The 27,536-nt window shown below is 47.8% G+C and overlaps 1 protein-coding gene across 7 annotated transcripts in view; it reads left to right on the forward strand.

Annotated features, from left to right (window-relative positions):
* ERICH6B (glutamate rich 6B) overlaps window positions 1-27,536 on the forward strand; it is a 440,905-nt gene that overhangs the window by 55,304 nt on the left and 358,065 nt on the right. The window contains exon 1 of one of the 7 annotated variants that reach the window (XM_073580273.1): window positions 22,425-22,613. The exons of the other annotated variants lie outside the window; for them this stretch is intronic. The gene's annotated coding sequence lies outside the window, so the exon portion shown is untranslated. Of the gene's footprint in view, window positions 1-22,424; window positions 22,614-27,536 lie in introns of those variants that run through there. 7 annotated transcript variants of the gene reach the window in all.

The raw sequence follows: 27,536 nt of genomic DNA on the forward strand, positions 1-27,536 counted from the left end.
GCCGTGCTACTGGGCATGCCCGCAACTTGACCTCTCACTGGAGAGCAGGGGTCACATGCTCAGGTCCTACATCAGATCTGATTGGTCCTTCCCAAGCTAATGGAAGGTCCCGGAAGCGCAGCGCTATAAAAAGCCCGCATGGCGGCTCGGTGATGCGCTAGTGTAGCATATTATACTGTGTGTATGGTGACGGATGTGTGGACTGGTGACTGACGCATTATAAAACCCCTTCCCTCGGATATTACGAATGGTGACAGAGAGTTGGATAGTCAGTCTCAGCTTGTGGCAAGCTACACGCCACGTGATCCTCACCTACACTAGCGTCCGTCGGCGCCCGTATCTCAGCGCCGACGTCTGCGGCTTTACCTGCCGCTGCGCTGCACTAACCGCAGCTACTCTTGGTCGCTGTTGCGACGCCACACGCAGGCCTCTGTGACATTAACAGAGCCGCGTCTCGGCATCACATTGCCTTTTGCGACTCTGTGCCAGACCAGAGCCGTCCTTAGCGTTCGGGTGACGTTAACCCGAGCGCAGTACCTCATTGATTAGGTGCATCTGCCATTGTTCAGCAGCGGTCGTGTCACCTACCGCACGGTGGACTCCGGGCAGCGAACGCACCTTCTGTTATTTTATATTTGGTGCGTTCCTCCGTCCTAACAGGGAGTATATTATACTTTATGGAGGACTATGGAGAGTCTATTATACTACATAGCGTACTATGGGGAGTATATTAAACTATATGGAAGAATAAGTGAATACATTATGCTATATGGAGGACTATAGGGTGTATTATACTATATAGAGGACTAGGGGGAGTGCAAAATGCAGCCTATTCACCAAGTGATTGCATTGGTTATGCTGGAACAAAATTAATTGTTGTCATCAGCACGTCTCTCAGTGAAAACTGCAGATATGCTGCTAAGATGATACTCTATGTGAACAGATTGATCTACTAATGATCATTCTGCCCTATCATTGTTCCTCAGCTGGTATAAAGAGGCTGGAAAACAAGCAGCAAATTACTTCAGTCAGTGAACGACGTCAATATTGTTGATCACACTTGATTAGTGGCCTGAAATCAGCACATGTAAATACAAGCAAAATATTTCTGTGTGATGGTGCAATTTGTTAGCATTTGGGGCCCCATTTTCATGGGGGACTGTATTATATTCTATGTGGGGGGCTGTGTTATACTATATGAGGTCAAAATTTTATTCTGTATGACAACTGCATTATACTCTATGGAGGACTGTTATGAGCTCATTTTCTCCTTCACCTTTGATGTCCGATGAATTCCCTCTGCTGGTGAAAGGAGGTAGTGAAATTGATTTGGATGGGAAAAATCTGTCATCTGAACAGGTGGAGTGTGATTGGACATCCGGAATCTCTGAGTGGATATAAAGCCGCCGACGCCCTGCTGGGTTGCTGGTGATCCTCTCTGCTCTGAGCTCTGGCCCCCAGTTTAGTCCTGTCTACTAAAGCTAAGTTTTTGCTCTGCTTTTGTTCCATGAGATTTTGTCTGGTTTACTTAGTGTTTGTGTTCAGCCAGCCCTGGTTGAGACTGGCTGAACTCCATTTTTGTCTCTGATCAGTTGATCTCTTTGCTCTGTTTTCAGAATATACCTGACTGCTGATATAGTGTTTTTGAAGTCTAGTGACTTCAGGGCCTTTTCTATCAGACGTGTTGGACATTATTTTTGGCAGGGTTTTTGCGTGATTGCAGACAGTTGCTTTTCTTTCCTGTCCTATCTAGTAAGTGAGGGCCCCATCGTTTGCTCAGCCTGTCTTTCTGTCTGTGTTTGTGTTTTCCTCTGTTTTCACCGTCAATACATGTTGGGGGCTGTCTATTGCTTTGGGGTCTGCTCTGGGGCAGTTTAGATTTCCCCTTTCTTTCTTTAGGTTTATTTAGTTCTCCGGCTGTGAACAAGGTGTCTAGGACCACCGTAGGAACACCCCACAGCTACTGTTAGTTGTTGTGAATAGGAACAGGGTTCTGCAATCCGCTAGCTACCAACCTCTCTGGTTTTCTGGACTTAGCTTGTATTTTTGTTTTTTCCTCCTCCGGTGACTCATTCATAACAGAATCACCAGCCATACCGCAGATTCTAGGGTACTCAATAGCAGGAAAGAATTGTAAAAAAAAAAAAAAAAAAGTGTCAGAATTTTTTTTTTTATGTAGATTTTTTCCTCTTTTTCTCTGGGGCCGTAGGAGGAATTTTCTTAATGGAGATTAAGCAATTGTCTGATCGTGTGGAGCAGCCGGCTGCTGAAGTGCAGGGAATTTCCACCTATCTTGCTCATTCACATGCTGCTGAATCAAAGATTCCTACTCCTGATGTGTTTTTTGGGGATCGGTCTAAATTTTTGAATTTTAAGAATAATTGTAAATTATTTCTTGCCTTGAAGCCTAACTCATTGGGGAGCTCTGCGCAGCAGGTTAAAATTGTCATCTCTTTGCTGCGCGGCGATCCCCAGGATTGGGCGTTTTCTTTGACACCTGATGATCCTATTCTAACTAATTTGGACGCATTTTTTCAAGCCTTGGGGTAGTTGTATGATGAACCTAATGCTATTGATCAAGCTGAGAAAGCCCTGTTGGCATTGAGCCAGGGTCAGGATTCTGCAGAGTTATACTGTCAAAAATTCCAAAAGTGGGCAGTCCTTACTACCTGGAATGATGGTGCTTGGCAGCTCTCTTTCGGAAGGGTTTGCCAGAAACCGTAAAAGATACTATGGTGGGATTTCCTGTTCCCTCTGGTCTTGACGATTCTATGTCATTAGCCATTCAGGTTGATCGGCGTTTACTTGAACGTAAAAGTACACGAGAAATGTTGCCACCTGTTGAACAAATGTGTGAACCTATGCAATGTGATAAAGTTTTGTCTAGGGCGCAATGTCAGGAGTTCAGAAGGCGTAATAAGCTGTGTTTTTTCTGTGGAGATGCCTCTCATATGATTTCTGTCTGCCCTAAACGAGAGAAACGTTTTGCACACACATTTGCTGTGGGTGGTGTTCAACCTAAGTTTCTTCTTGCAATTACTCTGATCTGCTCCCTGTCCACATTTTCTGCTAAGGCTTTTGTGGATTCGGGAGTGGCTCTGAACCTGATGGACTTGGATTTTGCTAAACGTTGTGGGCTTCCTATGACATCTCTGCGGACGCCTATCCCTTTGAGGGGTATTGATGCTACTCCTTTGGCGAAGAATAAACCTCAGTTTTGTACCCAGGTGGTAATGCGGGTCGCCCCAGAACATCAAGAAAATTGCAGATTTTTGGTGTTGCATAATTTGCATGATACCATTGTTCTGGGATTTCCCTGGTTCCAAATCCATAATCCAGTTTTGGATCTGTCTCTGTGGTGAGTTGGGGTTGTCGGTGTGCTCTTGGTGACGCTCCTGTTTTCTCCACCTCTCCCCAGTTGCATGATGTTCCTGACTATTTGGCTGATTTTTATGATGTATTTAGTGAGAATAAGTCTGCGTCTTTGCCTCCTCATAGGAGTTATGACTGTGCAATTGAGTTGAGCCCTGGGTGTAAATTTCCCAAGGCTCGACTTTTCAATTTATCGGTACCCGAGCACGAGGCTATGCGATCTAATATTAAGGAGTCATCGGAGAAGGGTCATATTAGACCATCCTCTTCACCCTTGGGTGCTGGGGTTTTTTTCGTGGCCAAGAAAGATGGTTCATTAAGGCCTTGTATTGACTATCGTTCCCTCAACAAAATTACTGTTAAATATCAGTATCCGTTACCCCTGATTTCTGATCTATTCTCCAGAGTTAAAGGTGCTTGCTGGTTTACCAAGCTTGACCTCAGGGGGCGTATAATCTTATTCGCATTAAGCATGGGGATGAATGGAAGACGGCGTTTAATACTCCGGAGGGACATTTTGAGTACCCTGGTGATGCCTTTTGGGCTCACTAATGCCCCTTCTGTCTTCCAGTGCTTCATGAATGATATTTTCCGGAACTTTGTGGATAAATTTTTGATCATCTATCTGGATGATATTTTGATCTTTTCCAGGGATTGGGACTCTCATGTGGAACATATTTGGACTGTGTTCCAAATTTTGAGGGAGAATTCCCTCTATGTTAAGGGATCGAAATGCCTTTTTGGTGTACAGAGGATTTCATTTTTGGGATTTATTTGGTCTCCGTCAACTATTGAAATGGACCCGGCCAAGGTACAGGCCATTTATGATTGAGTTCAGCCCACTTCTTTGAAGGCCCTCCAGAAGTTTTTGGGTTTTGCTAATTTTTATCGTAAATTTATAGCTAATTTTTCTGGTATTGCCAAACCATTGACTGATTTGACAAAGAAGAGTGCTGATGTGCTGAATTGGTCTCCAGAGGCTGTTTCTTCCTTTCAGGAGCTGAAGCGGAGGTTCACTTCTGCTCCGGTTTTGCGGCAACCTGATGTCTCACTCCCGTTTCAGGTAGAGGTGGACGCTTCTGAGATTGGTGCAGGAGCTGTTTTGTCCCAAAAAGATCCGGTAACATCTAAAATGAATCCCTGTGCTTTCTTTTCCCAAAAGTTCTCCCCATCCGAACGCAATTATGATGTGGGGAATCGGGAACTGTTAGCCATGAAATGTGCATTTGAGGAGTGGAGACATTGATTGGAGGGAGCTAAACATCAAGTCATGGTCCTTACTGACCACAAGAATTTGATTTACCTTGAGTCGGCCAAACGCTTGAATCCTAGACAGGCTAGGTGGGCCTTGTTTTTCACATGTTTTGATTTTGTGGTCTCTTTTCTTCCGGGCACTAAGAATGTCAAGGCAGATGCCCTCTCTAGGAGTTTCTTTGCTGATTCTCTAATTGTGACCAAGCCTGCTACCATCTTAGGTGAGGGGGTAGTTCTTTCTGCCATCTCGCCCGATTTGAGACATGCTCTGGAAGAGTTTCCGGAGGACAAACCTGAGCATTGTCCCATTGGAAAATTGTATGTTCCTGACCAGTGGAGGAAGAGAGTAATGTCTGAAGTTCATTTCTCTGTATTGGCTGGTCATCCAGGTATTTTGGGTACTAGAGATTTGGTGAGTCGGTCTTTTTGGTGGCCCGCCTTGTCTTGTGATGTCAGGAATTTTGTGCAGTCCTGTGGGACTTGCTCCCGGTCTAAACCTTGTTCTCGCTCTAGTGGGTTGTTGATGCCTTTGCCGGTGCCCAGGAGGCCATGGACCCATATTTCAATGGATTTTATTTCTGATATGCCTGTCTCTCAGAGAATGACTGTTATTTGGGTGATTTGTGATAGATTCTCTAAGATGGTCCATCTTGTACCACTCCCTAAGTTGCCATCTTCCTCAGAGTTGGTGCCCTTGTTTTTGCAACAGGTGGTTTGCTTGCATGGGATTCCTGAGAATATTGTGTCTGACAGAGGAGTTCAGTTTGTTTCTAGATTTTGGAGGACTTTTCGTTCCAAGCTGGGAATTCAGTTGTCCTTCTCCTCTGCGTTTCACCCTCAGACCAATGGGCAGACGGAGAGAACAAACCAGACTTTGGAATCTTATTTGAGATGTTTTATTTCTGCTGATCAGGATGATTGGGTTTCATTTTTGCCCTTGGCCGAATTTGCTTTAAATAATAGAGCTAGCTCTGCCACCTTGATGTCACCTTTTTTTTGTAACTTTGGGTTTCATCCTCGATTCTCTTCGGGGCAGGTGGAGTCTTCTGCCTGCCCAGGTGTTGACACTGTGGTGGAGAGAATGCACCAGATCTGGGACCAAGTGGTGGATAAGTTGTCTCTCTCCCAGGAAAAGGCCCAGCGGTTTTCTAATCGGCATAGGACCATTGGTCCCCGGTTTAAGGTGGTTGATATGGTTTGGTTGTCATCAAGGAATATCTCTATGAAGGTGGCTTCTCTAAAGTTTAAACCTAGATTTATTGGACCTTACAAGATTTTGGAGATTCTTAATCCGGTCTCTTTTCGATTGGCTCTTCCTGTTACATTCAAGATCCATAACGTGTTTCATAAGTCTCTGTTAAAGAGCTTTGTTGAGCCAGTAGTTCCTGTGGTGGCACCTCCTGACCCTGTATTGGTTGAAGGTAATGTGGAATATGAGGTTGAGAAGATACTGGATTCTCGTCTGGCTAGACGGAGACTCCAGTATTTGGTTAAGAGGAAGGGTTATGGCCAGGAGGATAATTCTTGGGTCTCTGCATCCAATATTCATGCCGAAAGATTGGTTCGTGCTTTTCATCGGGCCCATCCTGATCGCCCTGGTGGCGTGGATGAGGGTTCAGTGACCCCTCCTCAAGGGGGAGGTACTGTTACGAGCTCATTTTCTCCTTCACCTTTGACGTCCGATGAACTCCCTCTGCTGGTGAAAGGAGGTAGTGAAATTGATTTGGATGGGAAAAACCTGTCATCTGAACAGGTGGAGTGTGATTGGACATCCAGAATCTCTGAGTGGATATAAGGCTGCCAATGCCCTGCTGGGTTGCTGGTGATTCTCTCTGCTCTGAGCTCTGGCCTCCAGTTTAGTCCTGTCTACTAAAGCTAAGTTTTTGCTCTGCTTTTGTTCCATGAGATTTTGTCTGGTTTACTTAGTGTTTGTGTTCAGCCAGCCCTGGTTGGGACTGGCTGAACACCATTTTTGTCTGTGATCAGTTGATCTCTTTGCTCTGTTTTCAGAATATGCCTGCGTGTTGATATAGTGTTTTTGAAGTCTAGTGACTTCAGGGCCTTTTCTATCAGACGTGTTGGACATTATTTTTGGCAGGGTTTTTGCGTGATTGCAGACAGTTGCTTTTCTTTCCTGTCCTATCTAGTTAGTGAGGGCCTCATCGTTTGCTCAGCCTGTCTTTATGTCTGTGTTTGTGTTTTCCTCTGTTTTCACAGTCAATATATGTTGGGGGCTGTCTATTGCTTTGGGGTCTGCTCTGGGGCAGTTTAGATTTCCCCTTTCTTTCTTTAGGTTTATTTAGTTCTCCGGCTGTGAACGAGGTGTCTAGGACCACCGTAGGAACACCCCATGGCTACTGTTAGTTGTTGTGAATAGGATCAGGGTTCTGCAATCCGCTAGCTACCAACCTCTCCGGTTTTCTGGACTTAGCTTGTATTTTTGTTTTTTCCTCCTCCGATGACTCATTCATAACAGAGGACTATGAGGAGTGTATTATACTATATGGAGGACTATGGGGAGTCTATTATACTATATACAGTTCTATGGGGAGTGTATTGTACTATATGGAGGACTAGATGGAGTACATTATACTATATGGAGGACTATGGGGTGTTTTATACTATATGGAGGACTAGGTGGAGTGCAAAATGCAGCCTATTCATCAAGTGATTGAATTGGTTATGCCGGAACAAAAATCATTGTTTTCTTCAGCACATCGCCTGGTGAAAACTGCAGATATGCTGCTAAGATGATACTCTATGTCAGAGGTCTCAAACACGCGGCCAGCGGGCCGCATGAGGCCCCTGAGGCAGTCATCTGTGGCCCGCGGTGCACAACATGTCTCACTCGCTGAGGCAGGTAGAAGGAGGAAGTCACGCAGCCATCCAGGAGCGCGCGGTGGCTGTGTGTTCTGTGTGCAGAGGACCTGTGATGAGGTCACAGGAGGGAGAGTAGTCAGGGGGTCACATGATCAGGGGCCGCAGTGTAGGCAGAACGCTGCTGTCTTTGTCTGTGCTGGTTGTCATGGTGCTGGGTAAGTTTCTGTGTGGGGTCAGGAGGGGTTTACAGGGCGGATGTAGCAGAGCTGTGTGTATATGAGGTGTACGGAGTGGAGCCGTGTGTGCATGAGGTGTACGGAGCGGAGCCGTGTGTGTACGAGGTGTACCGAGGGGAGCCGCGTGTGTACGAGGTGTACGGAGCAGAGCCGCGTGTGTACGAGGTGTACGAAGCGGAGCCGTCTGTGTATGAAGACCGATGTGTACGGAGTGGAGCCCCGTGTGCACGAGGTGTATGGAGCAGAGCCGCATGTGTACGTGGTGTGCGGAGCGGAGCCGCGCATTTACGAGGTGTGCAGAGCGGAGCCGTGCGTGTACGAGGTGTGCTGAGCGGAGCCGTGCGTGTGTCCGAGGTGTATGTAGCGCAGCCACGTGTGTACAAGGTGTACAGAGCGGAGCCGTGTGTGTACGAAGACCGATGTGTACGGAGCGGAGCCACGTGTGTACGACGTGTACGGAGCAGAGCCACATGTGTACAAGGTGTGCGGAGCGGAGCCGCGCGTGTACGAGGTGTGCGGAGCCGCGCATGTACGAGGTGTGAGGAGCAGAGCTGCGCGTGTACGGTGTGCGGAGCGGAGCCGCGCGCGTATGAGGTGTGCGGAGTGGAGCCTTGTGTGTACAAGGTGTGCGGAGTCGTGTGTGTATGAAGTGGAGTCGCGTGTTTACGAGGTGTGTGGAGCAGAGCCGCATGTGTACGAGGTGTGCTGAGCGGAGATGTGCTTGTATTTTAGCATGGGGGGCCCCATTTGAAAGTTCGCACCAGGGCCCATAACTTTGTAGTTACGCAACTGCTCACACTAGAAGAGAGGAGGAGTGCGCCACTCTGTAGTGGCTGTGGCCCTGCGTGATGACATCCCTCTTTCGCTGTGTAATGACATCTCGCCAGCGCGCAGAGGGCGGAGGCGTGACTTTCCCCCTATTGCTGGATTTTGCAGGTGACTGTGGCTCTGCGTGTACAGCGAGATGATAGCGCTGGCTTACATGCAGAGCCGACACTATCATCCACTGAGGTAAGCTGTACATCGCAGCTGAGAACCTATTTGAACGGCCACGATCGGTATTAGCACCGATCGCGGCTGTTTAACCCCTTCGATACCGCTATCAATTGTGACTGTATTAAGTTTGAAAGGAATGCGGCCCACCAGCTTAAATTTTTTTTTATGTGCGGCCCATTTACTCTGCTGAGTTTGAGACCCCTGCTCTATGTGGACAGATAGATCTACTAGTGATCATTCTGTCCCCATCATTGTTCCTCAGCCGGTGTAAAGAGGCTGGAAAACAAGCGGCAAATTACTTCAGTATGGTTGATCACACTTGTTTAGTGGCCTGAAATCAGCACATGTAAATGCAAACAAAATGTTTTTGTGTGATGGTGCAATTTGTTAGCATTTCAGGCCCCATTTTAAACTTTTGCCTAGGGCCCAACTTTACCTAAACCCGGCCCTGTTGATACTTCCTAGTATTTGGCTATTCAAAATTTTATTGATACATTTGTGGGGATTACATTCATTTTTAAGATGTTTCCGAAGTGGAAACACACTAAAAATGCATATGCGTTTCTTTCCTGTGGATTTTCTGCATCTAATTCAATTTTATGGGAAAATCTGTATAGATATGTATACAGTATCACACAGGATAGGAATAGATACATGGCTCAGCAGACAGTATCACACAGGATAGGATTAGATACACAGCTCAGCACACAGTATCACACAGAATAGTATTAGATACACGGCTCAGCAGACAGTATCACACAGAATAGGATTAGATACATGGCTCTACAGTCAGTATCACACAGAATAGTATTAGACACACGGCTCAGCAGTCATTATAACACAGGATAGGATTAGATACATGGCTGAGCAGTCAGTAACACACTATAGGATTAGATACACAGCTCAGCAGAAAGTATCACACAGAAGAGGATTAGGTACACAGCTCAGCAGACATTATCACACAGGATAGGGTTAGATACACAGCTCAGAAACAGGGTGTGCAAAAGGAGAGGACATTTTCATTCTAAGAATTCCACTCATTCCATCTGCTTTGTTTTTTGATTTTAAACGCCTCCAGTTTCCAGTTCAACTGCTATTTGCAATGTCCATTAACAGTGCTCAGGGACAGTCCTTGAAAGTAGTAGGGATCGATTTGCAATCTCCATGCTTTTTTCATGGTCAACTTTACGTGGTCTGTTCAAGAGTTGGCACTGCCAAAAATCTGTTCACCTTTGCACCGAAAGGAAAAACCAAAAATTTTGAATGAGTTGAAAATAAAATACTATTAATACTTGGGTAATCGTTTAGTTAATTTGTGTTGCAAATCTGTAGTGATGAATATATGATGTGAAATGTTTTTATGTGCAATATAATCATTATAATTTGTTATAACTAACCACAGTCGGTTACTATGCCCAGGCAACGCCGGGCTCTTCAGCTAGTATTTCTATAAATCCCATCCAGTTTGCTGGAACTGTAAGGCACAACATTTTATGCTCAGTAAAAATACTCAGCTTCAAAAACTCACCAAAAGCTCATCGCTGGAATGAAGCCTTAGGCCTCTTTCACACATCAGTTTTTTGCCTTCAGGCGCGATCCGGCTTTTTTTTGTAAAACCGGATCCGGCAAAATGCAATGCCGGATCCAGTTTTTCCCCATTGACTTGCATTAGCGCCGGATCGTGCCGGATGGCATTGCGTTTCATCTGTTTTTTGCCGGATCCGGCAACTTGTCTCATTCCGGCGTCTGGAAAAAACGGCTACTGTAACGTTTTTTGTCTCCGGCGAAAAAGCCGGAAGCGCCGGATCCGGCGCTTCCAGCTTTTTGCTACGATGAAAGTCTATGGGCGCCGGAATGCGCCGGATCCAGAAAAAGACGGATCCAGCCACCGGATCCGTTTTTTTAAGTCTGCGCATGCTCAGATCCAATTGGCCAGCCCCCAGGAACAGATATAACCTGCTAGACGGATCCAGCAAAAAAACGGATCCGTTTCTACAGTTCTCCAAAATTTATGCCGGATCCGTTTTTTCTAAAAATAGCCGGATCCTGCCTGACGGCAAAAAACTGATGTGTGAAAGTAGCCTTAAAGGGAATCTGTCACATGATTCATGCTGCCAAAACCACAGGTAAATTGATCTACGGGGTTTCTTTTGGAATACGCAACATGATGATTTCTCTTGCGGGTACACTGAGTTTTCTATACAGATTTTCCCAATAAAATTGAATTAGATGCAGAAAATCTACAGGAAAGAAACACATATGCATTTTTAGTGTGTTTCCACTTCGGAAACATCTTAAAATAAATTGAATGACGGGTTCCTTTTAAATCTACTGCAAAATCCCCATGTCCATGTGCGTCATGTACATTTTGCTGCAGATTTCCTGTGAATCTCAAGGTAAAAATCCATTGTCTAAGCAGGACCTGATGACTATGTGAAAATTTTCTTGGATTTTTTTTTTCTATAAAAGTCCAATTTACTATTTGCATTCAATTGGCATTTGGCAATTATTTTTTAATATAATTTTCAAGAAGTTTTTACATTATCTATGTTTGTAGTAAAACTCTTATAAAAAGGCAGACGTCCAACGAGTTCAACTAATGCCTAAGCGTTTGATCACACTGGCGTTAATTCTCTCATTCGAGAGAATCGGTAAGATTATGCTAAGGCCTCTTTCACACATCCGGTTTTAGTAATCCGGCACGATGCGGCGAAATTTTTAATAACCGGATCCAGCACCGGATCCGGTTTAGTCCCATAAGCTTTCATGATCGCCGCATCGTGCCGGATGGTTATGCGTCGTGTCCGGTTGTTGCCGGACACGGCATAAATTAGCCGTCCGGAATCTGCAAAAAACGTTCCCTGCAACGTTTTTTGTCAGCGCCGGACCGGCTTTTTCCACAGCGCATGCCCGGACTCTGTGAATGTTAACCCCACAAGTGCCCGGCGAGAGAGAGAGAGATCTCTCTCTGTCACCCGGACACTTGTGGGAGATCTCTCTCGCCGGGCACTTGTGGGGTTAACACTCACAGTGTCTGGGTGAGAGAGAGAGATCTCTCTGTGGGGTTAACCCCACAAGTGCCCGGCAAGAGAGAGAGATTCTCTCGCCTGGACACTAATTGTTAACCCCCCATGTCTCTCTCTCTCCACCCCCCTCTCCCCTCCCCACTCCTATCCTCTCCTCTCCTCCCCTCCCCTCACCTCCCTTTCAGCAGCTGTCTCTCATCAGCTGCCTCTGTCCACCTCGTCCTGCGGCTCCTTTAAATAATGTCTCTCGCCGCATACACATCCGGTGTCACGGCTGCAGGCCGGATCCGGCAGCCCGGCTTTTCGCCGCACGCCGCTAGACCCCACACACCGGATGTGTGAAAGTAGCCTTAGGCTGTGTTCACACACAGCTTTTTTTAGCGGTTTTTACCGCGGTTTTCACTATAAAACCGCTAAAAATAAGCTGCACAGTCATTTCTATGCATTTTGCACTTTGTGTGCACATTGATGCGTTTTTTACTGCGAAAAAACCGCATCGCGGTAAAAACCGCAGCATGCACATTAATTTTGCGTTTTTTTCCACGGTTTAGGCTTCTCCCATGCTTTTAGAAACCGCTGCGGTAAAAAAAATGCATAAAAAACGCATCAAAACCGCACCGCGGAAAAATAGGTGCGGTTTCTGGGAAGGGATTCAGGTTTTTGTGCAGAAATTTTCTGCAACGTGTGCACATACCCTAATGACTCGGGTCAATCAACTCTGTCAAGAGATTGATTCTAGTGTCATCTAAGGGTACCGTTACACCTAGCGACTCACCAGCGATCCCGACTAGCGATATGACGCGGTCAGGATCGCTGGTGAATCGCTAGGTGGTCGCTAGTGAGCTGCCACTCAGGCAGATCTCACCAGCGACATCGCTGGGGACGGGGATCGCTACTTACCTGTCAGACGCGGCGATCCTGCGTCCTCCCGCCCGGCTCCACGCGTCGCTCGTTGGCGCCACAGGAAGCGCCGCAGGAAGTGGACGACGAGGATTGGTCCAGGAGCTTCTCGCGCGATCAGCGATAACCAGCGGGGGAGCCGGTCGGAGGTAAGTATCAGATGCAGCGATATCGCTAGCAATATCGCTGCAACGTCACAAAACCGGTGACTTTACAGCGATATTGCTAGCGATATCGCAGTGTGTAACGGGGCTTAAGTGTGATCTAATTCTCTTGCATGAGACTTGCAGTGCAGGTATGGAGAATACGGAGAACGTAATTTCTCCATCTTCTCCATTGTCTCTCCAAATATTGTATCAAATAGCAGCATGCTGCCATTGTTTTCTCATTCTGTATTGGCATGAGAGAATAATTGGTGATCTACACAGCACCATAACATTGGGTCAAGTGCAATCCGATAAAATATTGCAGAGTATCTAGAGCTACTTATTTTTTTCCTTGTGAACCTGAACCATCACTTTTTTTTTAAATCTGAAGAATGTCAATTATATCAGCATTTTTGTAATGTTTTCCACCAGTTCTGGAAAATGAGGAAAAAGCATGTAAAAACTAATCAAAACTGCAGTTAAAAACACGTCAAATATGTGTGTATATTATGCAGCGTCTGCTGCAAATACTCAACTTATGCACATAGCCTAAGGTTGGATATTTCTCTTAATGAGTTTTTGGTGAGTTTTTACAGTGTCAGCAAAGTGGATGGCATTTATATTATTGATTTAAAACTTGACATTCAAAAAAAATAGACAAAAGCAGCAGCAACAAAAACGCAATAAATATGCACGTAAGAAATACTCTCAAAAACGCAATGCAAAAAAATAAATTATTATTATTATTTTTCATTTTTATAGCGCCATTTATTCCATGGCGCTTTACATGTGAAAAAGGGGCATGCATAGACAAGTACAATAAATATAAGCAATACAAGGCACACACAAGTACAGAATGAGAGAGAACCCTGCCCGCGAGGGCTCACAGTCTACAGAGGATACGTGGGGATACACTACAACCCCTGGCAAAAATTATGGAATCACCAGCCTTGGAGTATGTTCATTCAGTTGTTTAATTTTGTAGAAAAAAAGCAGATCACAGACATGGCACAAAACTAAAGTCATTTCAAATGGCAACTTCCTGGCTTTAAGAAACACTAAAAGAAATCAAGAACAAAAAATGTGGTAGTCATTGGTATCTCAGTCCACTTGGTGCAACAGCTCTCCAAGGTGTGCTCACTCCTTTTTAGATGCAGACTAACGAGCAGATCTAATTTGATGCAGATGTTAGTTTTGGGAATGAAAATTTACAGGGTGATTCCATAATTTTTTCCTCAGAATTGAGTTATTCCATAATTTTTCCCCTATGCTTGGTTTAAAAAAGTAACCATTACTGACAATTATGGAATCCCCCTGTAAATTTTCATTCCCAAAACTAACACCTGCATCAAATTAGATCTGCTAGTTAGTCTGCATCTAAAAAGGAGTGATCACACCTTGGAGAGCTGTTGCACCAAGTGGACTGACATACCAATGACTACCACATTTTTTGTTCTTGATTTCTTTTAGTGTTTTTTAAAGCCAGAAAGTTGCCATTTGAAATGACTTTAGTTTTGTGCCATGTCTGTGATCTGCTCTTTTTCTACAAAATTAAACAACTGAATGAACATCCTCCAAGGCCGGTGATTCCATAATGTTTACCAGGGGTTGTAGGAGAGGGTAGAGCTGGTTGTGCGGCGGTTCAGTAGATTGAGGATCACTGCAGGTTGTATGCTTGTCGGAAGAGGTGGGTCTTCAGGTTCCTTTTGAAGGTTTTCATGATAGATGAAAGTCTGATGTGTTGGAGTGGAGAGTTCCAGAGTATTTGGGAAGCACGGGAAAAGTCTTGTATGCGGTTGTGGGAAGAAGAGATAAGAAGGGAGAAGAGAAGGAGATCTTGAGAGCATAAGAGGTTGCATGTAGGTAAGGACCAGGAGACCATGTCACAATGTATGGAGGAGACAGGTTGTGGATGGCTTTGTATGTCATAGTTAGGATTTTGAACTGGAGCCTCTGGACAATAGGAAGCCAGTGAATGTCTTGGCAGAGAGGAGAGGCTGGGGAATAACGGTGAGACAGGTTTATTAGTCGGGCAGCAGAGATTAGGATAGATTGGAGTGGTGCAAGAGTGCTAGAAGGGAGGCCAGAGAGTAGGAGGTTGCAATAGTTGAGGTGGTAGATGATTAGGGCGTGCACGAGCGTTTTTCAGTTTCTTGGTCAAGGAATGTATGGATCCAGGAATTATTTTTGAGTTGGAGTCAGCAGGAGTGCAAAAAAATCTGCAACATCAATAACTCACCAAATACTCATTATAGGAAACTAGCCTAATAATTTATTCTACATGACACTAAGCAAGACAAGCAGAAAGGGCCCACTTGTATCATCTCGGTAGACATATCACAGACTTTTCCTTGCTCCATGATTCGGCTGGCTTACTTTACTCCATCATTTTGCACCAAGATAATGGCACATACCATAAATCAAACATATTTTATGACCCCAAATAGCTACGCCCCCATTTTTGAACAGAAGCATAAAAACTGTATAGAACAAGTAGTAAATAAAATCAGTAAATTATATCATACCAGCATCTTTATGAGTTTAGCAAAAACGATGTACTGTTTCATTTAGCACAGAAAGAAGCGAATTATATGCTTCATAAGAAAAAAAAAATACTTTTTGCTTTCAAGAGGCTTGCCCTAAATGTAACCTGCACTTTGCTAAATTAAGGTAGTTCTGCTGATTCCAACAAACATGTCAGCTTTGATTGCCACGGAGAATTAAAGGAAGTTACTGATGCAAGAAGGAACACAGTCATGAGGGAAAATATTGAATAACCTGCACAAAAATACAATCCATTAATTGTATCCTTAGTTTTTAATCATTATATACGCTTCTTCGTGCAGTCATTTGGCTACTGATTAAAAAAGATAACGTTGGATTACGGTATTTTATTGAACTCATTTCCATAGCCTTCTTCGATCTGCTGTGTAACATCTTCTGGGGATCTGTCATATTTCCATACTCTCAATTAAAATTGTCTCTCAGGATTTTTTTTATATTGGCATTTATTCATCAATCAGTTTAATTTATCACATTTCATTTTTAAGCAGCTAAAGTTGGAAAAGAAGATCTCCTGAGAACCAGCGCAATTATAAGTATCTCCAGCTCCGCTCATTCATTTACATTTGAAATTGAAATGAAGACATTTGGAGTTTTCTGGATCACATCATATATATGATTATAGCGTCTCTATATTTTAAATGTCCTCATATGTCTGAGGGAAATATTCAGCACAGATTCTGAAATATAAAATCATTGTCAGCACTATACTATAAGAATACTGTGCTGACACTTGGAATTTTTTTTTCCTGTAGTGGAAATCTGTATACCCCTAAAATAAATGTTCATCTTTTAATAGTATTTAAATTTATGTCCATATCTGATGATTACTTTACATATTTATAATAGCTAGAGCTATATGTTTTTGGATACAGAGCTCCAAATCCCATACATAAATTAGTTAAAGAGAACCTGTCACCGGGATTGTATACCTCAAACTAATGGCATGTACAGAAAGACACATGAATGCTGAGCAAATCCTTTCCTTTCTTGCAGAAATCCGTTTTAGGCTAAGTGCACACGTACCGGAACTCTCGCGGAAATTACCGCGAGAATTCCGGAATTCCAGTCCACAGGAAAATCGCATTTAAATTCCCGCGATTTTCCCGCGGAAAAACTAGCATTTTGCAAGCGTATTTAGCTTGCAAAATGCTAGCGTTCTCCAAGCGATCTGTAGCATCGCTTGGAGAACTGATTGACAGGTTGGTCACACTCGTCAAACAGTGACAAGTGTGACCAACTTTTTTACTACTGAGGCTGCCTATGCGGCATCAGTAGTAAAAGATAGAATGTAAAAAAAAATAAAAAATACTGTTATTCTTACCTTCCGACGTCCCGCGCAGGTGTTCCCAGTAATCCTTTGCGAAAATGCCTGCGATAACGTCCGTTCTCGCGGGATCGCGACGTCTCGCAGTAATTCGCGATGACGTCGCGCGAATGACCGCGAGACTTCGCGATCCCGCGAGATCGGACGCCATCGCGGGCATTTTCGCAAAGGATTACTGGGAACGGGAGCGTGGAGAGAGGCGGGAAGGCTGCGCGGGACGCCGGAAGGTAAGAATAACAATATTTTTTATTTTAAATTCTATTTTTTACAGGGATATGGTACCCAAAGCCCGGAGGACAGTCTCCTCTCCTCCGGACCGTGGGTACCATCCGCAATTGTTCTGCTTACTTTCCGCATGTTGTGCACAGCCACATGCGGGAAGGAAGCGGAACAATGCATTCCTATGGGTGCGGGATCGCCGCGATTCCGCAAAATAATGAGCATGCTGTGTTTTTTACCACGAAGCGATTCCGCCGCGGTAAAAAACGCAGCATTAGCACAGCATTGCGGAATCCCATAGGAATGCATGGGATGCTTATTTTTCGCGTTTTCGCGGCAAAATCGCACGGTTAAAACTGCCGCGGAAACGCGAAAAAACGCCACGTGTGAACTCAGCCTTACTATTTTAGAGAAATCCATATTTGCGATTGTATACTAATGAGATGGAAGTGCACTGGGGTGGGCACTGCATTTACTGAAAATGAAAAGGTAGGGCGCACTGCTCATATTAAGACACATATAAGATGGCGGAGGTGCAAATCCATGGTCACATGAAATAATGCTGAAGACTGAAGAGAAAAAGCAGGACCAGAAGAAGAAATGCACACCACCAGTATATGTAATACAAGGAAAAAAGCTTTTATTAACAACAATGTCAATTTAAAAACAAGTAAAAACAAGAACAATCACATTCCCACTGTTAACCCTGATCCGTGCAAAAAATATAGATAGCGTCTCATACGTATAACATAAATATGTCAATGTACATGAATTGATAAATGGGGAGAGTATCCACTATCAGGTGTATACACAAAGATACATGTGGTCATATCACTATACCATGCACAAAAAATGTAATACTGATACAATCACCCCTTAATATAGACTCATGTATAAAAAACACCTTTAGGTAGGATATCGCAATAGACAATATGTCTGTCACAATAACCACATGAAGCACTCCCTTGGACAAAAATGGAGCCTGTCCCAAATCAAAGCACTAATTGTGCAACCATATGACCCAAAATAACATAATTCCACATGCCACGTGGAGACTATGAACGTCAAAAGTCACACAAGGAGGGCAACAAAAGATGGTGTCCCAAATAAGGATACTAATCCTTATTTGGGACACCATCTTTTGTTGCCCTCCTTGTGTGACTTTTGACGTTCATAGTCTCCACGTGGCATGTGGAATTATGTTATTGTCATGCATTGTCAAATCTCCAAGGGAGTGCTTCATGTGGTTATTGTGACAGACATATTGTCTATTGCGATATCCTACCTAAAGGTGTTTTTTATTCATGAGTCTATATTAAGGGGTGATTGTATCAGTATTACATTTTTTGTGCATGGTATAGTGATATGACCACATGTATCTTTGTGTATACACCTGATAGTGGATACTCTCCCCATTTATCAATTCATGTACATTGACATATTTATGTTATATGTATGAGACGCTATCTATATTTTTTGCACGGATCAGGGTTAACAGTGGGAATATGATTGTTCTTGCTTTTACTTGTTTTTAAATTGACATTGTTGTTAATAAAAGCTTTTTTCCTTGTATTACATATATTGGTGGTGTGCATTTCTTCCTCTGGTCCTGCTTTTTCTCTTCAGTCTTCGGCACTGCATTTACAACTCTCCTGTTTCTCCATATTCCACGTCTGCTGCCCGCCTACTGTCAGACAAGGGACAGAGAATATGGAAAGAGACATGATGCCAATAAGTACAGGTCCCACCCACTGCATTTGCAATTCATTAGCTTCAGGGGTGGATTAAGGGTAGCCAGGGCTGTTCAGACTCTGTGGGCCCCCCGGTCATGTAACGGGGTCGGGAAGTCACTAGTTTTCATGATGCATACGGTGCGTCCAGGGGCGGGAAGGGGTTAAATACTGAGGTAAAAAAACCTCTGCAAATGCACAACGTGTGCACTAGGCCTCACAAATACTGAGGTAAAAAACACCAAATGTTCAGCATGTCCATGGGGCCTAACAAATACTGAGTGAAAAACTCACCAAATACTCATCGTGTACATGAGGCCTTATAAATACTGAGGTAAAAACTCACCAAACACTCAGTGTGTGCATGAGGCCTTACAAATACTGGAAGGCTTCCACCGAACATCTAGTCCTGACTCATCTGTACCTAACATCGAAACTAGCTAATAGTCTCCAATCACCTGCTGACCTGGACCCATGACCTGTCAGACAAGTTACTTCACATGAGTCACACAGAGGCTTCTGCTTCATGAACTTCCCCAGATAGAAGAAGCAGCCTCCGATGTGCAGCCTGTGGCCGGATACACAGGAAGAGATGCTCCTCATCACAGGCTGTGCCCAACATGGCAGCAGAGGGGTTAACGCCACAGACAAGTTGCCGTCTTCTCACACACTGGACACGACGCTGCATCTGGCAACGAACAAGCGCACATTGTGCAATGTTAGTCATGTCCCAGATGTTCAGCATGTGGAAGACCAAGGGGGGACCAAAATAGACCCCAGTATTGGAAAAGGAGCATGGGAAAGTGGACGGTGGTCGGAGGGGCAGGGTTTATATAGGGGAGAGAGTAAGTAAATATATATATATATATATATATACACACACACATATTACTACATGCGGTCAGCGCACACATGCACAATCCTCAGGTATAACTTTCAACTGGTCAAAACATTTCTCTCAGCAGGCCAAGAAAGAAATGTGGCAGGAATAAACTATACCTCATAGTAACTTATGTGTGAGGCAGAGGTGACAAGAGCCGCCATCTCGTGCCCACCTTACTAGAGGTGCCCACTGCCAACATACAACAAAGTTGATGGACACAGATGACTTCCACTATGACGATTAGTTACCGGCCACCTGACCACACCCATTTCACAACTAGTCACACCCATGTCCACACCCCAACCACATCCATTTAGCACTGCTGATCACACTGACTTGTACTGAGGGCACAGTGGCTGGCATTATGGGCACAGTAGCTGGTACTGTGGGCACACTGACTGGTACTGAGGAAAAGAAAGAACAGAGAGAGAGAAAAAAGAAAAAAGAGAGAGAGAGAAAGAAAGAGAGAAACAAAGAGAGCAAGGAAGAAAGAGCAGAGAGAAAGAAAGAGGGGACAGAAAAAAAGAACAGAGAGAGAAAAAAAGAAAGAGAGGGAAGAAAGAAAGAAAGAAAGAACAGAGAGGGAGAGAGAAAGAAAGAGGGGAAAGAAAGAACAGAGAGAGAAAGAAAGAAAAAAAGAAAGCAAGAAAGAAAGAGGGGAAAGAAAGAACAGAGAGAGAAAAAAAGAAAGAAAGAAAGAAAGGGGAAAGAAAGAAAGAAAGAAAGAAAGAAAAAGAAAGAAAGAAAGAAGGAAAGAACAGAGAGGTAGAGAGAAAGAAAGAGGGTAAAGAAGGAAAAAAGTGAGAAAGAAAGAAAGAGAAAGAAAGAAAGAGGTGAAAGAAAGAACAAAGAGAGAAAAAAAGAAAGAAAGGGGAAAGAAAGAAAGAACAGAGAGGGAGATAGAAAGAACAGAAAGTAAAAGAAAGAACAGAGAGAGAGAAAGAAAGACAAGGAAAGAGGGGAAAGAAAGATTCTATAAAGATACTATACCAGCCCAGCTCACATTGTAGTGCCGACCTGAGCCTCCTGGTGCAGGACATATCATGATCCACTCACATGGCCGACATCCCCGAGTCCAAGGCGATCCCACTGTCCTCGCTGTCGGAGGAGGACATCGTGATGATCTGAAGCATTCCCTGAAGTGCCTCCATGGTTCCGTCACAATCTCCTCCGGTCAGCTTCCAGCACGTCACTTCCGATGGAATGTCATGTGTGAGTTTTCAAGTGCTCCTCGGGGCTCCACTGTATACTCCTGTGTCCACGGGAAAAGTAAGCTCCCGGTCGGGGCAGTGGGGCAGACTCTCAAAATCTGGGACGGTTGGGAGGTATGAATGCTCCCTTGTACACCTTGTACACGCATGGCTCCACACACCTCATACACACACAGTTCCGCTTTGTATGCCTCATACACACAGCTTAGCTCCGTACGCCTCACACACACATGGCTCCCCTCAGTACACACATGGCTCCACTCCGTAAACCTTGTACACATGTGGCTCTGCTCCGTACACCTTATACACATGCGGCCACGCTCTGTACACCTTGTACACATATGGCTCTGCTCCGTAAACCTTGTACACATGCGGCTTTGCTCCATACACCTCGTACACACGCGGCTCCGCTCTGTAAACACACGGCTCAGCTCTGTACACCTTGTACACACAAGGCTCCATTCCGTACATACACATGCGGCTCCACTCCGTACACCTCGTACACACACGCAGCTTTGCTCCGTACACCTCGTACACACACGCGGCTTCGCTCCGTACATACATGCGGATTCGCGCCGTACACCTCGTACACACACGCGGCTCCGCTCCGTACACCCGTGGCTCCGCACACCTCACACGCGCGCAGCTCCGCTCCGTACACCTCGCACACGCGCGGCTCCGCTCCGTACACCTCGCACACATGCAGCTCCGCTCCGTACACCTCGTACACACGCGGCTCCGCTCCGTAAACACACGGCTCAGCTCTGTACAGTTTGTACACACAGGGCTCTGTTCCGTACACCTCCTACACACGCGGCTCCGCTCTGTACACCTCGTAAACACACGCGGCTTTGCTCCATACACACATGCGGCTTCGCTCCGTACACCTTGTACACACATGCAGCTTCGCTCCATATACACATGCGGCTTCGCTCCGTACACCTCGTACACACACGCAGCTTCGCTCTGTACAACTCGTACACACACGCGACTTCGCTCCGTACACACATGCGGCTTTGCTCTGTACACCTCATACACCTCGTACACACACGCGGCTCCGCTCTGTACATGCATGGCTCGGCTCCGTACACCTTGCACACATGTGGCTCCGCTCCGTACACCTCGCACACACGCAGCTCTACTCCGTACACCTCGCACACACGCAGCTCCACTCCGTACACATTGCACATTTGCGGCTCTACTCCGTACAGCTCGCACACGCGCAGCTCCTCTCCGTACACCTCGCACAATCGCGGCTCCGCTCCGTACACCTCGCATATTCACGGCTCCGCTCCATACACCTCGCACACATGCAGCTCCACTCCATACACCTTGCACACGCGGGACTCCACTCCGTACACCTCGCACATTCGCGGCTCTGCTCAGTACACCTCGCACATGCGCGGCTCTGCTCCATACACCTCGCACACGCGCAGCTACATTCACCCTGTAAACCCCTCCTCACCCCACACATATTACTTCCCTCATCCAGCACCATGACAACCAGCAAAGCAAAGTCACGCATACAATACATTGAGGTCTGTGTGCATAGGACCTGTGATGAGGTCACAGGAGGGGAGGAGTCAGCTGTCACATGATCAGGGGCCTCCACTGTAGCTCCTGATCATGTGACCCCTGACTCCTCCCCTCCTGTGACCTCATCACAGGTTCTGTGTGCACAGAGCAGGGATTTATCAGTGAGGGGTTGGCGTTGCGGTGGCCGGTGGGTCTGGGAGGGGGAGGAAGGGGTCGGTACATGGGGGGCGTGGTGCTATGGTGGCGGATATAATGGGGCAATTTTCCCTGGGCTGGTGGGCCCCCCCACACCACTGGGCCCTGGGCTACCACCCATTATAATCCTCCACTGATTAGTGTATAGTTTGACCTATAAAAATGTATCTAAAACAACAAAATGGATTTCTACAAGCAAGGTAAGAATTTAATCAGCATTAAAACACCTTTAAATACATGCCATCAGCTTGGTGTCTAAAATCTGAATGACAGGTTCTCTTTAAATGATAAAATTATGGGAAGACTTATTGGTTGTTTTCGATGAATTAAAGGGAATCTTTCAGCAGGTTTTTGCTATGTAATATGAGGGCAATGTAAGGAAGGGGCTCAGACACTGATTTCAGGGATGTGTCACTTATTAGGCTGTGTGCTGTTGTTTAAATGCAATCAGTGCTTTATCAGCAGGGCAAGCTTCCCTCGTGCCTCCTGGTCCAACCACTCCCCGACCATTGATTAGCAACTTACTGTCAATATACCATGTACATACAAACCTGCTAATCAGGGGTGTGGGTGTGGTTAGATTTCAGAGAACTGCAGAGAAATCTCTGATTGTATCACAACGCTGCACACAATAAACTAGATGTGTATTTCCTGAAGGAAGTACAGATAGTGGTTTGAAATGGTGCCCGGGCTGCCCCTTTAAGAGAGACTTGCCTGCTGCCCCTGCAAGACTTTCAACTCAGTATCCGTTTTAACTGTGAGTGCCTCTCAGGGGCCACTTTGGCCTCAGGGTCTGATTTGGTGGGTGGGGCCCCTCAGGATCTGATTCCTTGGCCTGGGCTCCTCAGGGCTTGAATTGCTGGCCGGGATCCCTCAGGCTCCTATTTTGTGGGTGTGGCCCCTCAGGGTCCGATTTTGTGGGTGGGGCCCCTCAGGGTCCGATTTTGTGAGTGGGGCCCCTCAGGGTCCGATTTTGTGGTCGGGGCCCATCAGGGTCTGATTTTGTGGCCGGATCCCCTCAGAGTCTAATTTGGTGGGCGGGGCCCCTCAGGATCCGATTTGGCGGGCGGGTCCCCTCAGGGTCCAATTTGGTGGGCGGGGCCCCTCAGGGTCTGATTTGGTGGGCGGGGCCCCTCAGGGTCCGATTTTCTGGCCAGGGCCCCTCAGGGTCCGATTTTGTGGGTTGGGCCCCTCAGGGTCCGATTTTGTGTCCGGGGCCCCTCAGGGTCCGATTTTGTGGTTGGGGCCCCTCAGGGTCTGATTTTGTGGGCGGAGCCCCTCTGGTCCAATTTGGTGGGCGGGACCACTCTGGGTCCGATTTGGTGGGCGGGACCACTCTGGGTCCAATTTGGTGGGCGGGGCCTCTCAGGGTCCGATTTTGTGGCCAAGGCCCCTCAGGGTCCGATTTTGTTGGGGCCCCTCAGGGTCTGATTTTGTGGCAGGGGCCCTTCAGGGTCCAATTTTGTGGGTGGGGCCCCTTAGGGTCTGATTTTGTGGGCGGAGCCCCTCTGGGTCCAATTTGGTGGGCGGGGCCTCTCAGGGTCCGATTTGGTGGGCGGGGCCACTCTGGGCCGATTTAGTGGGCGGGGCCCAACAGGGTCCGATTTGGTGGGCGGGGCCCCTCAGGGTCCGGTTTGGTGGGCAGGGCCTCTCTGGGTCCGATTTGGCAGGTGGGGACACTCTGGGTAAGATTTGGAGGCTGGGGTCGCTCAGCCTCCGATTTGGAGGCCGGGGTCAATGAGCTTCCGATTTGGAGGCCGAGGTCAAAGAGCCTCCAATTTGGAGGCCGGGGTCGATGAGCTTCCGATTTGGAGGCCGGGGTCGATGAGCCTCCGATTTGGAGGCCGGGGTCTTTAGAGGCCGGGGTCGTTGAGCCTCCGATTTGGAGGCCGGGGTTGCTCAGCCTCCGATTTGGAGGCTGGGGTGGCTCAGCCTCCGATTTGGAGGCCGAGGTGGCACAGCCTCCGATTTGGAGGCCGAGGTGGCACAGCCTCCGATTTGGAGGCCGGGGTGGCTCAGCCTCCGATTTGGAGGCCGGGGTGTCTCAGCCTCTGATTTGGAGGCTGGGGTGGCTCAGCGTCCGATTTGGAGGCCGGGGTGGCTCAGCCTCTGATTTGGAGGCTGGGGTGGCTCAGCGTCTGATTTGGAGGCCGAGGTGGCTCAGCCTCCGATTTGGAGGCTGGGGTGGCTCATCGTCCGATTTGGAGGCCGGGGTGGCTTATCGTCCGATTTGGAGGCCGGGGTGGCTCATTGTCCGATTTGGAGGCCGGGGTGGCTCAGCCTCCTATTTGGGGGCCGGGGTCGATCAGCCTCCGATTTGGAGGTCGGGGTGGCTCAGCCTCTGATTTGGAGGCCGGAGTGACTCAGCCTCTGATTTGGAGGCCGGGGTGGCTCAGACTCCGATTTGGAGGCAGGGGTGGCTCAGCCTCCGATTTGGAGGCCGGGGTCGCTCAGCCTCCTATTTGGAGGCCGGGGTCGCTCAGCCTCCTGTTTGGAGGCCGGGGTGGCTCAGCCTCCGATTTGGAGGCCGGGGTGGCTCATCGTCCGATTTGGAGGCGGGGTTGCTCATCGTCCGATTTGGAGGCCGGGGTGGCTCAGCTTCCTATTTGGAGGCCGGGGTCAATCAGCCTCCGATTTGGAGGTCGGGGTGGCTCAGCCTCCGATTTGGAGGCCGGGGTCGCTCAGCCTCCTGTTTGGAGGCCGGGGTGGCTCAGCCTCCGATTTGGAGGCCGGGGTGGCTCATCGTCCGATTTGGAGGCGGGGTTGCTCATCGTCCGATTTGGAGGCCGGGGTGGCTCAGCTTCCTATTTGGAGGCCGGGGTCAATCAGCCTCCGATTTGGAGGTCGGGGTGGCTCAGCCTCCGATTTGGAGGATGGTTTGGCTCAGCCTCTGATTTGGAGGCCGGAGTGACTCAGCCTCCGATTTGGAGGCCGGGGTGGCTCAGCCTCTGATTTGGAGGCTGGGGTGGCTCAGCGTCTGATTTGGAGGCCGAGGTGGCTCAGCCTCCGATTTGGAGGCTGGGGTGGCTCATCGTCCGATTTGGAGGCCGGGGTGGCTTATCGTCCGATTTGGAGGCCGGGGTGGCTCATTGTCCGATTTGGAGGCCGGGGTGGCTCAGCCTCCTATTTGGGGGCCGGGGTCGATCAGCCTCCGATTTGGAGGTCGGGGTGGCTCAGCCTCTGATTTGGAGGCCGGAGTGACTCAGCCTCTGATTTGGAGGCCGGGGTGGCTCAGACTCCGATTTGGAGGCAGGGGTGGCTCAGCCTCCGATTTGGAGGCCGGGGTCGCTCAGCCTCCTATTTGGAGGCCGGGGTCGCTCAGCCTCCTGTTTGGAGGCCGGGGTGGCTCAGCCTCCGATTTGGAGGCCGGGGTGGCTCATCGTCCGATTTGGAGGCGGGGTTGCTCATCGTCCGATTTGGAGGCCGGGGTGGCTCAGCTTCCTATTTGGAGGCCGGGGTCAATCAGCCTCCGATTTGGAGGTCGGGGTGGCTCAGCCTCCGATTTGGAGGCCGGGGTCGCTCAGCCTCCTGTTTGGAGGCCGGGGTGGCTCAGCCTCCGATTTGGAGGCCGGGGTGGCTCATCGTCCGATTTGGAGGCGGGGTTGCTCATCGTCCGATTTGGAGGCCGGGGTGGCTCAGCTTCCTATTTGGAGGCCGGGGTCAATCAGCCTCCGATTTGGAGGTCGGGGTGGCTCAGCCTCCGATTTGGAGGATGGTTTGGCTCAGCCTCTGATTTGGAGGCCGGAGTGACTCAGCCTCCGATTTGGAGGCTGGGGTGGCTCAGCCTCCGATTTGGAGGCTGGGGTGGCTCAGCCTCCGATTTGGAGGCCGGGGTGGATCAGCCTCCGATTTGGAGGCCGGGGTGGCTCAGCCTCCGATTTGGAGGCCGGGGTGGATCAGCCTCCGATTTGGAGGATGGTTTGGCTCAGCCTCTGATTTGGAGGCCGAGGTGGCTCACCTCCGATTTGGAGGCCGGGGTGGCTCAGCCTCCGATTTGGAGGCCGGGGTCGATCAGCCTCCGATTTGGAGGCCGGGGTCGATCAGCCTCCGATTTGGAGGCCGGGTGGATCAGCCTCCGATTTGGAGGCCGGGGTGGATCAGCCTCCGATTTGGAGGCTGGGGTGGCTCAGCCTCCGATTTGGAGGCCGGGGTCGATCAGCCTTCGATTTGGAGCCTGGGGTCACTCAGCTTTCGATTTGGCGTGTCGGCCCTTTAAGACTCATTTCGGTGCGCCGGCCCTTTAACAATCACACTTTGGCGCGTTGGCCCTTTAAGAGCTAGATTGGCTCACTAGGCTTCTTCTAAATCAACTTTGGCGGACATTCTCTCTCAGGGGCATGTGTCATGTGATGAAGCTAGATTTGCATTAGTGCTGTGGGTTTCGCTTTAAGAGCTGATATTATGGGGCAGAAGCTCTGTCCTGGGGGTCAAGTGAAGTTCGTAGGCGTTGGCATAGTAACTGGGTGTGCCTGCGCATATCAATAAGCTTAACTGCCATTTCAATCGCCTCAGGGCACGTTTTGCCATTTCCCATTGAAAAGCACTGAGACAGTGCATTCCAATGACGGGAAAAAAAATTTCAAATGCAAATTGCGCAAAAACTACAAATCCGATCGACACGAAAAATACTTAGCACACCTCTCGTGGATGCTGGCTTCGAAACGACACCTCAGCGGAGTCTGTGCGTGTAGCGGTTCGGGCCGTATTAATTGCGGAGTTCAACTTAACTAGATGTGTATTTCCTGAAGGAAGTCCAGATAGTGGTTTGAAATGGTGCCCGGGCTGCCCCTTTAAGAGAGACTTGCCTGCTGCCCCTGAAAGACTTTCAACTCAGGATCCGTTTTAACTGTGGGTGCCTCTCAGGGGCCACTTTGGCCTCAGGGTCTGATTTTGTGGGTGGGGCCCCTCCGGGTCCGATTTTGTGGCCGGGGCCCCTCAGGGTCCGATTTGGTGGGTGGGGCCCCTCAGGGCCCGATTTGGTGGCCGGGGCCCCTCAGGGTCCGATTTGGTGGCCGGGGCCCCTCAGGGTCCGATTTGGTGGGTGGGGCCCTTCAGGGTCCGATTTGGTGGCTGGGGCCCCTCAGGGTCCGATTTGGTGGTTGGGGCCCCTCAGGGTCCGATTT

This window comes from Dendrobates tinctorius, unplaced genomic scaffold (genome assembly GCF_039654945.1).
Source record: "Dendrobates tinctorius isolate UK_male_01 unplaced genomic scaffold, ASM3965494v1 ptg000064l, whole genome shotgun sequence".
Lineage (NCBI taxonomy): Eukaryota > Metazoa > Chordata > Amphibia > Anura > Dendrobatidae > Dendrobates > Dendrobates tinctorius.